Genomic DNA, 18,540 nt, shown 5'->3' on the forward strand with positions numbered 1-18,540 from the left:
GGAAGGCTATGGGTCCTATGTAATTCAGGCTCCCAGATTGCAATTCCTATGGCTTCCACTTGATGTCAACAGTCTTTATTCAAGGCTTCAGGCTTGTTTTTTGAAAAACAAGCAAGAATTTTGAGTTTTGGTGAAGAGAGCACCGGAACCATATCAGTCTTTTGGCGCGTGTGCTAACTAATTTTGCTTTCCTATTGAACATACTACTTTCCGTATGAAATATTATAGTTTATTTACATTTTAGGATACCTGAAGATTAAATAGAAACGTAGTTTGACTTGTTTGGACGAAGTTTAGCGGTAGCTTTTTGGACTCCTTTGTTTGCATGTTGATTGAGTGGATTACTGAAATCGATGACGCCAACTACAACGACTTTTTGGGATATAAAGATATATAAAACAAAGACCATTCATGTTGTAGCTGGGACCCTTGGGATTAAAAACAGAGGAAGATTTTCAAAAGTAAGTGATTTATTTAATCGCTATTTGTGATTTTGTGAAGCCTGTGCTGGTTGAAAAATATGTTGATTTGGGGTGCCGTCCTCAGACAATCTCATGGTATGCTTTCGCTGTAAAGCCTATTGTAAATCGGACAACGCAGTTAGATTAACAAGAATTTAGGCTTTTAACCGATATAAGACACTTGTATGTTCATGAATGTTTAATATTGGGATTATTTATTTGAACTGCGTGCCCTCACCGGATGCTGTCGACAGGTGTCCCACTAGCGGGACGCCTAGCCCTAAGAAGTCCCCGACCCTGGTCTAATTTCCCAGATGCCAGGATGTCTAAGAACCATTAAGGCCTTTGCTCTACTCTTCTCTCTCCCAGTTACAACCACCCAACATCCTGCCTATGGAATGCCAGCTGTAGGTTTTATCATCAAGTCAATCAATCGTCAGATCAAGCCCCACAGGTTCAACTCAAACCACAGACACAGATCAGAGAGTACTCATCAACCCCTATTTGACGCATAAACCGATTTATAACATCATCTTGGAGTTTTGTCTGTCACAGGAGCCTCATGGGAGGAGAATGAATTCAGGGCAGTTAGGAGCCAGCTGGGAGGAACATGAATTCAGGGCAGTTAGGAGCCAGTTGAGAGGAGAATGAATTCAGGGCAGTTAGGAGCCAGCTGGGAGGAGAATGAATTCAGGGCAGTTAGGAACCAGCTGGGAGGAGAATGAATTCAGGGCAGTTAGGAGCCAGTTGAGAGGAGAATGAATTCAGGGCAGTTAGGAGCCAGCTGGGAGGAACATGAATTCAGGGCAGTTAGGAGCCAGTTGGGAGGAGAATGAATTCAGGGCAGTTAGGAGCCAGTTGAGAGGAGAATGAAATCAGGGCAGTTAGGAGCCAGCTGGGAGGAGAATGAATTCAGGGCAGTTAGGAGCCAGTTGAGAGGAGAATGAAATCAGGGCAGTTAGGAGCCAGTTGAGAGGAGAATGAATTCAGGGCAGTTAGGAGCCAGTTGAGAGGAGAATGAAATCAGGGCAGTTAGGAACCAGTTGAGAGGAGAATGAATTCAGGGCAGTTAGGAGCCAGTTGAGAGGAGAATGAAATCAGGGCAGTTAGGAGCCAGTTGAGAGGAGAATGAAATCAGGGCAGTTAGGAGCCAGTTGAGAGGAGAATGAATTCAGGGCAGTTAGGAGCCAGTTGAGAGGAGAATGAATTCAGGGCAGTTAGGAGCCAGCTGGGAGGAGAATGAATTCAGGGCAGTTAGGAGCCAGCTGGGAGGAGAATGAATTCAGGGCAGTTAGGAGCCAGTTGGGAGGAACATGAATTCAGGGCAGTTAGGAGCCAGCTGGGAGGAGAATGAATTCAGGGCAGTTAGGAGCCAGCTGGGAGGAGAATGAATTCAGGGCAGTTAGGAGCCAGCTGGGAGGAGAATGAAATCAGGCTAGTTAAATTTCTGCTGGATCAGTGTCCCCCTCGCGGGACGGTTGAGCTAACGTAGGGTAATGTCATTTACATGAGGTTGTAATTAGCAAGAACATGTAACCTCTACAAGGGAACTGTTTCTGGTGTGGCAGCCCCAGGCCCCCTGCTGCTGTCTCCTAGAGACAACCGGGTAGAAACTATGGTCTGAACTGTGTCTGGTGTGGCAGCCCCAGGCCCCCTGCTGCTGTCCCCTAGAGACAACCGGGTAGAAACTATGGTTTGAACTGTTTCTGGTGTGGCAGCCCCAGGCCCCCTGCTGCTGTCCCCTAGAGACAACCGGGTAGAAACTATGGTTTGAACTGTGTCTGGTGTGGCAGCCCCAGGCCCCCTGCTGCTGTCTCCTAGAGACAACCGGGTAGAAACTATGGTTTGAACTGTTTCTGGTTTGGCAGCCCCAGGCCCCCTGCTGCTGTCTCCTAGAGACAACCGGGTAGAAACTATGGTCTGATCTGTTTCTGGTGATGCAGCCCCAGGCCCCCTGCTGCTGTCTCCTAGAGACAACCGGGTAGAAACTATGGTTTGAACTGTTTCTGGTGTGGCAGCCCCAGGCCCCCTGCTGCTGTCTCCTAGAGACAACCGGGTAGAAACTATGGTCTGAACTGTGTCTGGTGTGGCAGCCCCAGGCCCCCTGCTGCTGTCCCCTAGAGACAACCGGGTAGAAACTATGGTTTGAACTGTTTCTGGTGTGGCAGCCCCAGGCCCCCTGCTGCTGTCCCCTAGAGACAACCGGGTAGAAACTATGGTTTGAACTGTGTCTGGTGTGGCAGCCCCAGGCCCCCTGCTGCTGTCTCCTAGAGACAACCGGGTAGAAACTATGGTTTGAACTGTTTCTGGTTTGGCAGCCCCAGGACCCCTGCTGCTGTCTCCTAGAGACAACCGGGTAGAAACTATGGTCTGATCTGTTTCTGGTGATGCAGCCCCAGGCCCCCTGCTGCTGTCTCCTAGAGACAACCGGGTAGAAACTATGGTCTGAACTGTGTCTGGTGTGGCAGCCCCAGGCCCCCTGCTGCTGTCTCCTAGAGACAACCGGGTAGAAACTATGGTCTGAACTGTTTCTGGTGTGGCAGCCCCAGGCCCCCTGCTGCTGTCTCCTATAGACAACCGGGTAGAAACTATGGTTTGAAGTGTTTCTGGTGTGGCAGCCCCAGGCCCCCTGCTGCTGTCTCCTAGAGACAACCGGGTAGAAACTATGGTCTGATCTGTTTCTGGTGATGCAGCCCCAGGCCCCCTGCTGCTGTCTCCTAGAGACAACCGGGTAGAAACTAGGGTCTGAACTGTGTCTGGTGTGGCAGCCCCAGGCCCCCTGCTGCTGTCCCCTAGAGACAACCGGGTAGAAACTATGGTCTGAACTGTGTCTGGTGTGGCAGCCCCAGGCCCCCTGCTGCTGTCTCCTAGAGACAACCGGGTAGAAACTATGGTTTGAACTGTTTCTGGTGATGCAGCCCCAGGCCCCCTGCTGCTGTCTCCTAGAGACAACGGGGTAGAAACTATGGTCTGAACTGTTTCTGGTGTTGCAGCCCCAGGCCCCCTGCTGCTGTCTCCTAGAGACAACCGGGTAGAAACTATGGTTTGAAGTGTTTCTGGTGTGGCAGCCCCAGGCCCCCTGCTGCTGTCTCCTAGAGACAACCGGGTAGAAACTATGGTTTGATCTGTTTCTGGTGTTGCAGCCCCAGGCCCCCTGCTGCTGTCTCCTAGAGACAACCGGGTAGAAACTATGGTCTGATCTGTTTCTGGTGATGCAGCCCCAGGCCCCCTGCTGCTGTCTCCTAGAGACAACCGGGTAGAAACTATGGTCTGATATGTTTCTGGTGTGGCAGCCCCAGGCCCCCTGCTGCTGTCTCCTAGAGACAACCGGGTAGAAACTATGGTTTGAACTGTTTCTGGTGTGGCAGCCCCAGGCCCCCTGCTGATGTCTCCTAGAGACAACCGGGTAGAAACTATGGTCTGAACTGTGTCTGGTGTGGCAGCCCCAGGCCCCCTGCTGCTGTCTCCTAGAGACAACCGGGTAGAAACTATGGTGTGAACTGCTTCTGGTGTGGCAGCCCCAGGCCCCCTGCTGCTGTCTCCTAGAGACAACTGGGTAGAAACTATGGTCTGAACTGTGTCTGGTGTGGCAGCCCCAGGCCCCCTGCTGCTGTCTCCTAGAGACAACCGGGTAGAAACTATGGTCTGAACTGTTTCTGGTGTGGCAGCCCCAGGCCCCCTGCTGCTGTCTCCTAGAGACAACCGGGTAGAACTATGGTCTGATCTGTTTCTGGTGTTGCAGCCCCAGGCCCCCTGCTGCTGTCTCCTAGAGACAACGGGGTAGAAACTATGGTCTGATCTGTTTCTGGTGTTGCAGCCCCAGGCCCCCTGCTGCTGTCCTCTAGAGACAACCGGGTAGAAACTATGGTCTGAACTGTGTCTGGTGTGGCAGCCCCAGGCCCCCTGCTGCTGTCTCCTAGAGACAACCGGGTAGAAACTATGGTCTGAACTGTGTCTGGTGTGGCAGCCCCAGGCCCCCTGCTGCTGTCTCCTAGAGACAACCGGGTAGAAACTATGGTCTGATCTGTTTCTGGTGTTGCAGCCCCAGGCCCCCTGCTGATGTCTCCTAGAGACAACCGGGTAGAAACTATGGTTTGAACTGTTTCTGGTGTTGCAGCCCCAGGCCCCCTGCTGCTGTCTCCTAGAGACAACGGGGTAGAAACTATGGTCTGATCTGTTTCTGGTGTTGCAGCCCCAGGCCCCCTGCTGCTGTCTCCTAGAGACAACCGGGTAGAAACTATGGTCTGATCTGTTTCTGGTGTTGCAGCCCCAGGCCCCCTGCTGCTGTCTCCTAGAGACAACGGGGTAGAAACTATGGTCTGATCTGTTTCTGGTGTTGCAGCCCCAGGCCCCCTGCTGCTGTCCTCTAGAGACAACCGGGTAGAAACTATGGTCTGAACTGTTTCTGGTGTTGCAGCCCCAGGCCCCCTGCTGCTGTCTCCTAGAGACAACCGGGTAGAAACTATGGTCTGATCTGTTTCTGGTGTTGCAGCCCCAGGCCCCCTGCTGCTGTCTCCTAGAGACAACCGGGTAGAAACTATGGTCTGATCTGTGTCTGGTGTGGCAGCCCCAGGCCCCCTGCTGCTGTCTCCTAGAGACAACCGGGTAGAAACTATGGTCTGAACTGTGTCTGGTGTGGCAGCCCCAGGCCCCCTGCTGCTGTCTCCTAGAGACAACCGGGTAGAAACTATGGTTTGAACTGTTTCTGGTGTGGCAGCCCCAGGCCCCCTGCTGCTGTCTCCTAGAGACAACCGGGTAGAAACTATGGTTTGAACTGTTTCTGGTGTGGCAGCCCCAGGCCCCCTGCTGCTGTCTCCTAGAGACAACCGGGTAGAAACTATGGTCTGAACTGTGTCTGGTGTGGCAGCCCCAGGCCCCCTGCTGCTGTCTCCTAGAGACAACCGGGTAGAAACTATGGTCTGAACTGTTTCTGGTGATGCAGCCCCAGGCCCCCTGCTGCTGTCTCCTAGAGACAACCGGGTAGAAACTATGGTCTGAACTTTGTCTGGTGTGGCAGCCCCAGGCCCCCTGCTGCTGTCTCCTAGAGACAACCGGGTAGAAACTATGGTCTGAACTGTGTCTGGTGTGGCAGCCCCAGGCCCCCTGCTGCTGTCTCCTAGAGACAACCGGGTAGAAACTATGGTTTGAACTGTTTCTGGTGTGGCAGCCCCAGGCCCCCTGCTGCTGTCTCCTAGAGACAACCGGGTAGAAACTATGGTTTGAACTGTTTCTGGTGTGGCAGCCCCAGGCCCCCTGCTGCTGTCTCCTAGAGACAACCGGGTAGAAACTATGGTCTGATCTGTTTCTGGTGTTGCAGCCCCAGGCCCCCTGCTGCTGTCTCCTAGAGACAACCGGGTAGAAACTATGGTTTGAACTGTTTCTGGTGTGGCAGCCCCAGGCCCCCTGCTGCTGTCTCCTAGAGACAACCGGGTAGAAACTATGGTCTGAACTGTGTCTGGTGTGGCAGCCCCAGGCCCCCTGCTGCTGTCTCCTAGAGACAACCGGGTAGAAACTATGGTTTGAACTGTTTCTGGTGTTGCAGCCCCAGGCCCCCTGCTGCTGTCTCCTAGAGACAACCGGGTAGAAACTATGGTTTGAACTGTTTCTGGTGTTGCAGCCCCAGGCCCCCTGCTGCTGTCTCCTAGAGACAACCGGGTAGAAACTATGGTCTGAACTGTTTCTGGTGTGGCAGCCCCAGGCCCCCTGCTGCTGTCTCCTAGAGACAACCGGGTAGAAACTATGGTTTGAACTGTTTCTGGTGTTGCAGCCCCAGGCCCCCTGCTGCTGTCTCCTAGAGACAACCGGGTAGAAACTATGGTCTGATCTGTTTCTGGTGTGGCAGCCCCAGGCCCCCTGCTGCTGTCTCCTAGAGACAACCGGGTAGAAACTATGGTTTGAACTGTTTCTGGTGTGGCAGCCCCAGGCCCCCTGCTGCTGTCTCCTAGAGAGAACCGGGTAGAAACTATGGTTTGAACTGTTTCTGGTGTGGCAGCCCCAGGCCCCCTGCTGCTGTCTCCTAGAGACAACCGGGTAGAAACTATGGTCTGATCTGTTTCTGGTGTTGCAGCCCCAGGCCCCCTGCTGCTGTCTCCTAGAGACAACCGGGTAGAAACTATGGTTTGAACTTTGTCTGGTGTGGCAGCCCCAGGCCCCCTGCTGCTGTCTCCTAGAGACAACCGGGTAGAAACTATGGTCTGAACTGTGTCTGGTGTGGCAGCCCCAGGCCCCCTGCTGCTGTCTCCTAGAGACAACCGGGTAGAAACTATGGTTTGAACTGTTTCTGGTGTGGCAGCCCCAGGCCCCCTGCTGCTGTCTCCTAGAGACAACCGGGTAGAAACTATGGTTTGAACTGTTTCTGGTGTGGCAGCCCCAGGCCCCCTGCTGCTGTCTCCTAGAGACAACCGGGTAGAAACTATGGTTTGAACTGTTTCTGGTGTGGCAGCCCCAGGCCCCCTGCTGCTGTCTCCTAGAGACAACCGGGTAGAAACTATGGTCTGAACTTATTCTCTGCATGTTATGGGTTTTCACTTCTTCTAAATGTTTGATTAATGTCTCATTCTTTTTATTATCTTTTCAACTCATGTACAAAACACGTAAACTCATATCCTGAGGAAGGTAATCTTAGCTAGGTTAAAAAAAAAAAAAAAAGTATCTTAAAATGTGTTCCTAGAGATATATTTTATTATATATTTAACTAGGCAAGTCAGTTAAGAACTAATTCTTATTTACAATGATGGCCTACCCCGGACCAAACCCCGGACCAAACCCCGGACCAAACCCCGGACCAAACCCCGGACCAAACCCCGGACCAAGCTGAGCCAATTGGGTCCAAACCTATGGGACTCCCAATCACGTCCGGATGTGATACAGCCTGGATTTGAACCAGGGTCTGTAGTGACTCCTCTAGCACTGAGATGCAGTGCATTAGACCACTGTGCCACTCGGAAGCCACCAGTTGTTAGACAATTGGGTAGAAATAATGATTTCAACTGTAATTTGCAACTTGTTAGGTTGTCACTGAAAGAGTAATTTGTTTCAGTATTTTGTTGAATTGCTTATTATTTCGTCTTTAATTATCCATGACCCTATTCAACCCTTGTCCTACTGTACATACGTCATTCTGAGCAGCATTTTAAAACTGTTGTTAGGCGCATGGTTAATGACTGGTTTCTTTTAAAACCGTGTTTGGGGTTGAATTATGACGGGTTGATGAAGTCCAGTAGAGTTAAAAGAGAAGCCCGATCATATAGTAGTAGTGTGAAGTACAGGAGGACTGTCTGGCCTGCCTCTGTCTGGCCTGCCTCTGTCTGGCCTGCATCTGTCTGGCCTGCCTCAGTCTGGCCTGCCTCGGTCCGGCCTGCCTCGGTCCGGCCTGCCTCGGTCCGGCCTGCCTCTGCCTGGCCTGACTGTCTGGCCTGCCTCTGTCTGGCCTGCCTCTGTCCTGTCTGCCTCTGTCCTGTCTGCCTCTGTCTGGCCTGCCTCTGTCCGGCCTGCCTCTGTCCTGTCTGCCTCTGTCCTATCTGCCTCTGTCCTGCCTGACTCTGTCTGGCCTGCATCTGTCTTCCTGCATCTGTCTGGCCTGCCTCTGTCTAATCTGCCAATGACATCTCTCTACCAATTACATTCTAAATGGCAATTTATCTCCGTTAATTGCCTTAATTAATATTCAATGGAACACCAGAAAGACTCCCACTTGATTTGTTCCAGTTTTAATGTAACATATCACGGCTGCTAATCAGACCATAAGATATGCATCTGGTTAATAACTCTTGTCTACTCCAGGCACCTTCACATTCCCACCCAAATCTCCACTGCAGCTGGATGGTGGCGATGAGATAAACATGGAGGGAGAATTTCAAATAGCTGCACGTTGAAATTAAAAGGAAATTTGATAATTGCCAGCCTCCCAAAATATCTCCCTACCCCCTATATAGTGCACTACTTTTGACCAGGGCCAATGCATCCTATCCCATATATAGTGCACTACTTTTGACCAGGGCCAATGCATCCTACCCCCTATATAGTGCACTACTTTTGACGAGATCCATATGGGTGCTACATCAAGATAGAAATAATGTGGACGCTAAAATAATTGAATACTGTTATCCAGGCATTTGTATTGATCAGGCAACAATACTTATTCTCATCCGTACTCTTATTCTCATCCGTATTCGTATTCTTATCCGTATTTTTTTAAACTGCGCTGTCTATGGGTCTCGTAAGTAATCATTTCACTGTAAGGTCTACACCTGTTGTATTGGGCGCATGTGCCTAGTGAATTCTGTGAATTCTGTGGTCTATTGGATTCTGTGGCCTAGTGGATTCTGTGGCCTAGTGGATTCTGTGGTCTAGTGGATTCTGTGGCCTAGTGGATTCTGTGGATTCTGTGGTCTAGTGGATTCTGTGGATTCTGTGGTCTAGTGGATTCTGTGGTCTAGTGGATTCTGTGGATTATGTGGTCTAGTGGATTCTGTGGTCTAGTGGATTCTGTGGCCTAGTGGATTCTGTGGATTCTGTGAATTCCGTGGTCTAGTGGATTCTGTGGCCTAGTGGATTCTGTGGTCTAGTGGATTCTGTGGCCTAGTGGATTCTGTGGATTCTGTGGTCTAGTGGATTCTGTGGATTCTGTGGTCTAGTGGATTCTGTGGATTCTGTGGTCTAGTGGATTCTGTGGTCTAGTGGATTCTGTGGATTATGTGGTCTAGTGGATTCTGTGGTCTAGTGGATTCTGTGGCCTAGTGGATTCTGTGACCTAGTGGATTCTGTGGTCTAGTGGATTCTGTGGATTATGTGGTCTAGTGGATTCTGTGGCCTAGTGGATTCTGTGGCCTAGTGGATTCTGTGGCCTAGTGGATTCTGTGGCCTAGTGGATTCTGTGGCCTAGTGGATTCTGTGGTTTAGTGGATTATGTGGATTATGTGGCCTAGTGGATTCTGTGGCCTAGTGGATTCTGTGGCCTAGTGGATTATGTGGATTATGTGGCCTAGTGGATTCTGTGGATTATGTGGCCTAGTGGATTATGTGGATTATGTGGATTCTGTGGCCTAGTGGATTATGTGGATTATGTGGCCTGGTGGATTCTGTGGATTATGTGGCCTAGTGGATTATGTGGCTTAGTGGATTATGTGGCCTAGTGGATTCTGTTGCCTAGTGGATTCTTTGGCCTAGAGGATTCTGTGGCCTAGTGGATTCTGTGGCCTAGTGGATTCTGTGGCTTAGTGGATTATGTGGCCTAGTGGTCTAAGCCGCTGCCTCTGGAACACGTACTGCTGCATCATGGGTTTGATTTTTAGAATTTTGTCCTCCTATCTCCTAATTTTGGTCTCTTTCCCATCCAGTACACATGAATAATATGTGAGGAGTGGGACTGCACCACTCCGTAAGAGTTGACCAGCCTAGCCATGCTTCTGTGTTCTCTGGTAAAGCATTAGATGAAGTGCCCAATCCAGCTCCCCCACCAGGCTAGCGGTGAGGCCGGGCAGTGAGACCATCAATTGTGGAGTAGCTAGACGAAGGCTCTGGGGACAGTGTGATAAAAATCCTGGATTGGAGCTACAAGACCTAAGAATTCCCACTCTGGGGTTGAATCTCAGATAACATTATATTCCCTATTCCTTATATACAGTACACTACTTCTGACCAGGGTCTATAGGGGTAGTACACTACTTCTGACCAGGGTCTATAGGGGTAGTACACTACTTCTGACCAGGGTCTATAGGGGTAGTACACTACTTCTGACCAGGGTCTATAGGGGTAGTACACTACTTTAGACCAGGGTCTATAGGGGTAGTACACTACTTTAGACCAGGGTCTATAGGGGTAGTACACTACTTTAGACCAGGGTCTATAGGGGTAGTACACTACTTTAGACCAGGGTCTATAGGGGTAGTACACTACTTCTGACCAGGGTCTATAGGGGTAGTACACTACTTTAGACCAGGGTCTATAGGGGTAGTACACTACTTTAGACCAGGGTCTATAGGGGTAGTACACTACTTCTAGACCAGGGTCTATAGGGGTAGTACACTACTTTAGACCAGGGTCTATAGGGGTAGTACACTACTTCTGACCAGGGTCTATAGGGGTAGTACACTACTTTAGACCAGGGTCTATAGGGGTAGTACACTACTTTAGACCAGGGTCTATAGGGGTAGTACACTACTTCTAGACCAGGGTCTATAGGGGTAGTACACTACTTTAGACCAGGGTCTATAGGGGTAGTACACTACTTTAGACCAGGGTCTATAGGGGTAGTACACTACTTTAGACCAGGGTCTATAGGGGTAGTACACTACTTCTGACCAGGGTCTATAGGGGTAGTACACTACTTTAGACCAGGGTCTATAGGGGTAGTACACTACTTTAGACCAGGGTCTATAGGGGTAGTACACTACTTCTGACCAGGGTCTATAGGGGTAGTACACTACTTTAGACCAGGGTCTATAGGGGTAGTACACTACTTTAGACCAGGGTCTATAGGGGTAGTACACTACTTTAGACCAGGGTCTATAGGGATAGTACACTACTTCTGACCAGGGTCTATAGGGGTAGTACACTACTTTAGACCAGGGTCTATAGGGGTAGTACACTACTTCTGACCAGGGTCTATAGGGGTAGTACACTACTTCTGACCAGGGTCTATAGGGATAGTACACTACTTCTGACCAGGGTCTATAGGGGTAGTACACTACTTTAGACCAGGGTCTATAGGGGTAGTACACTACTTTAGACCAGGGTCTATAGGGGTAGTACACTACTTTAGACCAGGGTCTATAGGGGTAGTACACTACTTTAGACCAGGGTCTATAGGGGTAGTACACTACTTCTGACCAGGGTCTATAGGGGTAGTACACTACTTTAGACCAGGGTCTATAGGGGTAGTACACTACTTTAGACCAGGGTCTATAGGGGTAGTACACTACTTTAGACCAGGGTCTATAGGGGTAGTACACTACTTCTAGACCAGGGTCTATAGGGGTAGTACACTACTTCTGACCAGGGTCTATAGGGGTAGTACACTACTTTAGACCAGGGTCTATAGGGGTAGTACACTACTTTAGACCAGGGTCTATAGGGGTAGTACACTACTTCTGACCAGGGTCTATAGGGGTAGTACACTACTTTAGACCAGGGTCTATAGGGGTAGTACACTACTTTAGACCAGGGTCTATAGGGGTAGTACACTACTTTAGACCAGGGTCTATAGGGGTAGTACACTACTTCTGACCAGGGTCTATAGGGGTAGTACACTACTTTAGACCAGGGTCTATAGGGGTAGTACACTACTTTAGACCAGGGTCTATAGGGGTAGTACACTACTTCTGACCAGGGTCTATAGGGATAGTACACTACTTCTGACCAGGGTCTATAGGGGTAGTACACTACTTTAGACCAGGGTCTATAGGGGTAGTACACTACTTTAGACCAGGGTCTATAGGGGTAGTACACTACTTTAGACCAGGGTCTATAGGGGTAGTACACTACTTTAGACCAGGGTCTATAGGGTAGTACACTACTTTAGACCAGGGTCTATAGGGGTAGTACACTACTTTAGACCAGGGTCTATAGGGGTAGTACACTACTTTAGACCAGGGTCTATAGGGGTAGTACACTACTTTAGACCAGGGTCTATAGGGGTAGTACACTACTTCTGACCAGGGTCTATAGGGATAGTACACTACTTCTGACCAGGGTCTATAGGGGTAGTACACTACTTTAGACCAGGGTCTATAGGGGTAGTACACTACTTTAGACCAGGGTCTATAGGGGTAGTACACTACTTCTGACCAGGGTCTATAGGGATAGTACACTACTTCTGACCAGGGTCTATAGGGGTAGTACACTACTTCTGACCAGGGTCTATAGGGGTAGTACACTACTTCTGACCAGGGTCTATAGGGGTAGTACACTACTTTAGACCAGGGTCTATAGGGGTAGTACACTACTTCTGACCAGGGTCTATAGGGATAGTACACTACTTCTGACCAGGGTCTATAGGGGTAGTACACTACTTTAGACCAGGGTCTATAGGGGTAGTACACTACTTTAGACCAGGGTCTATAGGGGTAGTACACTACTTTAGACCAGGGTCTATAGGGTAGTACACTACTTTAGACCAGGGTCTATAGGGGTAGTACACTACTTTAGACCAGGGTCTATAGGGGTAGTACACTACTTTAGACCAGGGTCTATAGGGGTAGTACACTACTTTAGACCAGGGTCTATAGGGGTAGTACACTACTTTAGACCAGGGCCTATAGGGGTAGTACACTACTTTAGACCAGGGTCTATAGGGTAGTACACTACTTTAGACCAGGGTCTATAGGGGTAGTACACTACTTTAGACCAGGTACTATAAGGGTAGTACACTACTTTAGACCAGGGTCTATAGGGGTAGTACACTACTTTAGACCAGGGTCTATAGGGGTAGTACACTACTTTAGACCATAGTCCATATGGTAGAAGCACTATATAGGGAATGGTTTGGCATTTTGGATGTCCTCTGGTACACTCTCCTCAGTCCTTTTCTCTTATCAACTCACTCTGTTCTGTAGGACCTGGAATTAACGTGAAAGACATCAATTACTGTGTTTAGTTTGGAAAACACTGCAATATGTCTTGATCTTTTGGTGCTCGTGATCGAGTATGTTTATATTCCTTCATCAGCAGAAGGAGACAAATAGATAATGTTTGTTTTCAGACAATCTGGGCGCGACACATTGACGACTGCTGCTTGTCTAGTGTATGTGTTGATTACCTACCCAGAAATACATTAGTGAGATATCTGCCTTGATCTGTTTATGTTATGTGTAGGTCACTAGCGTGTTGCTGTGTAATGGTGGGCTGTGTGTGACCTTGAACTGTCTAATCTATGTTTAGAACCTAACACTGCTATCTACTATATTAAGATCCAATGAAAAACCTTGTAATTGAGTGGATGTGTTGGCTGTAAATAGACTATGAAAACATCGACTAGAGGATGAACCAATGAGATACTGTAATAGCCATAGCCCAGAGGACATTACACACATACACACACACACACACACACACACACACACACACACACACACACACACACACACACACACACACACACACACACACACACACACACTCAGAGAGAGAGAAAAGCATATTATTACAGGGGGAATAGGATGAACATTAAGTCAATCTACTGTAAATCAATCTACTATAAATCAATCTACTGTAAGTCAATCTACTGTAAGTCAATCTACTGTAAGTCAATCTACTGTAAATCAATCTACTGTAAGTCAATCTACTGTAAATCAATCTACTGTAAATCAATCTACTGTAAATCAATGTACTGTAAATCAATGTACTGTAAGTCAATCTACTGTAAATCAATCTACTGTAAGTCAATCTACTGTAAATCCATCTACTGTAAATCCATCTACTGTAAGTCAATCTACTGTAAATCCATCTACTGTAAATCAATGTACTGTAAATCAATCTACTGTAAATCAATGTACTGTAAATCAATCTACTGTAAGTCAATCTACTGTAAATCAATCTACTGTAAATCAATCTACTGTAAATCAATCTACTGTAAATCAATCTACTGTAAATCAATCTACTGTAAGTCAATCTGGATATGAGCATCTGCTAAATAACTCAAATGTTTATTTTTTTTGGTTTATTCTAAAATAAATCATTATAAACGCAATTAGTAGTGCTTCACTTGTCCACTCATTAAGTCCATTTTTCCATTGACTGAAAATGTCTTCATGAAGAAAAATAAATAAATCTCTTCTTTAAATGCCTCTTTTTTTTAATGCTGGTGCAATCATGTTCTGCACTGTTGATGGAGCTGTTGGAACTCTAGAGGAAATCACTCTGGAAGCAGATGTCAAACATTTAACCGTTTGCTCCTTCATCCCCACTATTTATTTTCTTCTTTGTTTCATTTAGATGTTCCACTCCAGAGCCAGGCAGACATTGACTGTGTCCCAAATGGCATTCCAGAGTCTTAAGGGCCTTCATCAACGTTAGTTCACTATATAGGGAATAGGGGACTACTTGGGGCATGCCTACATTCTTCATCACTGACATGTTAATAGTTACTAATGTCCTCTCCCCCAGAAAGCATTGTAAATCTTCTTTCACATCCATTTAATTAGTAGCATTGTAGTTTTCGCTGTAAAGCTAGATTAGCTACTAGTGAAAGCAAAGACTGCAATATAGGCTATTGATGGCTGTTGTCTTAAAATACATTCTAATTATTGTACTCACACAAAGTATCCATGTAGTCCTTTCCTGCAGTCAAATAACAACATCGTCCTCTAGTGGCCTCATGGTTGGAATGTTATTCATATTTTTCATAATTTCATAATTAAACGAAAATATTTATTTTAAATCGCAGAAAATATGCTGTTTCTATGTCAAATGGTTCTGCTTTATTTCAGTTTTCTGTGATGCATATCAAGTGTAATAACTCAACATGTAATACATTTTAACTTCATATCTGACATGTTTCAGGTAAACTCAGCAAAAAAAAAGAAACATCCCTTTTTCAGGACCCTGTCTTTCAAAGATAATTCGTAAAAACCCAAATAACTTCACAGATCTTCATTGTAAAGGGTTTAAACACTGTTTCTCATGCTTGTTCAATGAACCATAAACAATTAATGAATATACACCTGTGGAACGGTCGTTAAGATACTAATAGCTCACAGACTGTAGGCAATTAAGGTGACAGTTATGAAAACATAGGACACTGAAGAGGCCTTTCTACTGACTCTGAAAAACACCAAAAGAAAGATGCCCAGTGTCCCTAATCATCTGCGTGAACATGCCTTAGGCATGCTGCAAGGAGGCCTTAGGACTGCAGATGTGGCAATAAATTGCAATGTCCGTACAGCTCTACAGGGAGACAGGACGGACAGCTGATCGTCCTTGCAGTGGCAGACCATGTGTAACAACTCCTGCACATGATCGGTACATCTGAACATCACACCTGCAGGACAGGTACAGGATGGCAACAACAAATGCCCGAGTTACACCAGGAACGCACAATCCCTCCATCAGTGCTCAGACTGTCCGCTATAGGCTGAGAGGCTGGACTGAGGGCTTGTAGGCCTGTTGTAAGGCCGGTCCTCACCAGACATCAACGGCAACAACGTCGCCTATGGGCACAAACCCACCCTCGCTGGACCAGACAGGACTGGCGAAAAGTGCTCTTCGCTGACGAGTTGCACTTTTGTCTCACCAGGGGTGATGGTTTGATTCGCGTTTATCGTCGAAGGAATGAGCGTTACACCGAAGCCTGTCCTCTGGAGCAGGATCAATTTGGAGGTGGAGGGTCCGTCATGGTCTGGGGCGGTGTCACAGCATCATCGGACTGAGCTTGTTGTCATTGCAGGCAATCTCAACGCTGTGCGTTACAGGGAAGACATCCTCCTGACTCATGTGGTACCCTTCCTGCAGGCTCATCCTGACATGACCCTCTAGCAAGACAATGCCACCAGCCATACTGCTCGTTCTGTGCATGATTTCCTACAAGACAGGAATGTCAGTGTTCTGCCATGGTCAGAGAAGAGCCCGGATCTCAATCCCATTGAGCACGTCTGGGACCTGTTGGATCGGAGGGTGAGGGCTAGGGCCATTCCCCCCAGAAATGTTCGGGAACTTGTATGTGAATGGTGAGATAACATGCAGTAAGAGCCGGGCCAAACCAAAATATCGCAGAGCGGACTATAAATAAATATTTGGAATACTCGTAGGTGTTGTGCACAAACATATCCCCAATGACACGTAGTACACTGTGTCACAAACTACCAGTGAAGTGTAAACTGTAGGAAGGAGTGAGCAAACCTCTGTGGCTAGCAGAGAGAGACCAAGAGTGAGCTAACATCTGTGGCTAGCAGAGATAGACCAAGAGTGAGCTATCCTCTGTGGCTAGCAGAGAGATAGACCAGGAGTGAGCTATCCTCTGTGGCTAGCAGGGATAGACCAAGAGTGAGCTAACCTCTGTGGCTAGCAGAGAGATAGACCAGGAGTGAGCTAACCTCTGTGGCTAGCAGAGAGAGAGACCAGGAGTGAGCTAACCTTTGTGGTTAGCAGAGAGTGACCAAGAGTGAGCTAACCGCTGTGGCTAGCAGAGAGATAGACCAGGAGTGAGCTAACCTCTGTGGTTAGCAGAGAGTGACCAAGAGTGAGCTAACCTCTGTGGTTAGCAGAGAGTGACCAAGAGTGAGCTAACCTCTGTGGCTAGCAGAGCGAGAGACCAGGAGTGAGCTAACCTCTGTGGCTAGCAGAGAGATAGACCAGGAGTGAGCTAACCTCTGTGGTTAGCAGAGAGATAGACCAGGAGTGAGCTAACCTCTGTGGCTAGCAGAGAGATAGACCAGGAGTGAGCTAACCTCTGTAGCTAGCAGGGATAGACAAGAGTGAGCTAACCTCTGTGGCTAGCAGAGAGAGACCAAGAGTGAGCTAACCTCTGTGGCTAGCAGAGAGATAGACCAATAGTGAGCTAACCTCTGTGGCTAGCAGGGATAGACCAAGAGTGAGCTAACCTCTGTGGCTAGCAGAGAGATAGACCAGGAGTGAGCTAACCTCTGTGGCTAGTAGAGAGATAGACCAGGAGTGAGCTAACCTCTGTGGCTAGCAGAGAGATAGACCAGGAGTGAGCTAACCTCTGTGGCTAGCAGGGATAGACAAGAGTGAGTTAACCTCTGTGGCTAGCAGGGATAGACCAAGAGTGAGCTAACCTCTGTGGCTAGCAGAGAGAGACCAAGAGTGAGCTAACATCTGAGGCTAGCAGAGAGAGACCAAGAGTGAGCTAACCTCTGTGGCTAGCAGAGAGATAGACCAATAGTGAGCTAACCTCTGTGGCTAGCAGGGATAGACCAAGAGTGAGCTAACCTCTGTGGCTAGCAGAGAGATAGACCAGGAGTGAGCTAACCTCTGTGGCTAGCAGAGAGAGAGACCAGGAGTGAGCTAACCTTTGTGGTTAGCAGAGAGTGACCAAGAGTGAGCTAACCGCTGTGGCTAGCAGAGAGATAGACCAGGAGTGAGCTAACCTCTGTGGTTAGCAGAGAGTGACCAAGAGTGAGCTAACCTCTGTGGTTAGCAGAGAGTGACCAAGAGTGAGCTAACCTCTGTGGCTAGCAGAGCGAGAGACCAGGAGTGAGCTAACCTCTGTGGCTAGCAGAGAGATAGACCAGGAGTGAGCTAACCTCTGTGGTTAGCAGAGAGATAGACCAGGAGTGAGCTAACCTCTGTGGCTAGCAGAGAGATAGACCAGGAGTGAGCTAACCTCTGTAGCTAGCAGGGATAGACAAGAGTGAGCTAACCTCTGTGGCTAGCAGAGAGAGACCAAGAGTGAGCTAACCTCTGTGGCTAGCAGAGAGATAGACCAATAGTGAGCTAACCTCTGTGGCTAGCAGGGATAGACCAAGAGTGAGCTAACCTCTGTGGCTAGCAGAGAGATAGACCAGGAGTGAGCTAACCTCTGTGGCTAGTAGAGAGATAGACCAGGAGTGAGCTAACCTCTGTGGCTAGCAGAGAGATAGACCAGGAGTGAGCTAACCTCTGTGGCTAGCAGGGATAGACAAGAGTGAGTTAACCTCTGTGGCTAGCAGGGATAGACCAAGAGTGAGCTAACCTCTGAGGCTAGCAGAGAGAGACCAAGAGTGAGCTAACATCTGAGGCTAGCAGAGAGAGACCAAGAGTGAGCTAACCTCTGTGGCTAGCAGAGAGATAGACCAATAGTGAGCTAACCTCTGTGGCTAGCAGGGATAGACCAAGAGTGAGCTAACCTCTGTGGCTAGCAGAGAGATAGACCAGGAGTGAGCTAACCTCTGTGGCTAGCAGAGAGAGAGACCAGGAGTGAGCTAACCTTTGTGGTTAGCAGAGAGTGACCAAGAGTGAGCTAACCGCTGTGGCTAGCAGAGAGATAGACCAGGAGTGAGCTAACCTCTGTGGTTAGCAGAGAGTGACCAAGAGTGAGCTAACCTCTGTGGTTAGCAGAGAGTGACCAAGAGTGAGCTAACCTCTGTGGCTAGCAGAGCGAGAGACCAGGAGTGAGCTAACCTCTGTGGCTAGCAGAGAGATAGAC

This window comes from Salvelinus alpinus, chromosome 22 (assembly GCF_045679555.1).
Source record: "Salvelinus alpinus chromosome 22, SLU_Salpinus.1, whole genome shotgun sequence".
Lineage (NCBI taxonomy): Eukaryota > Metazoa > Chordata > Actinopteri > Salmoniformes > Salmonidae > Salvelinus > Salvelinus alpinus.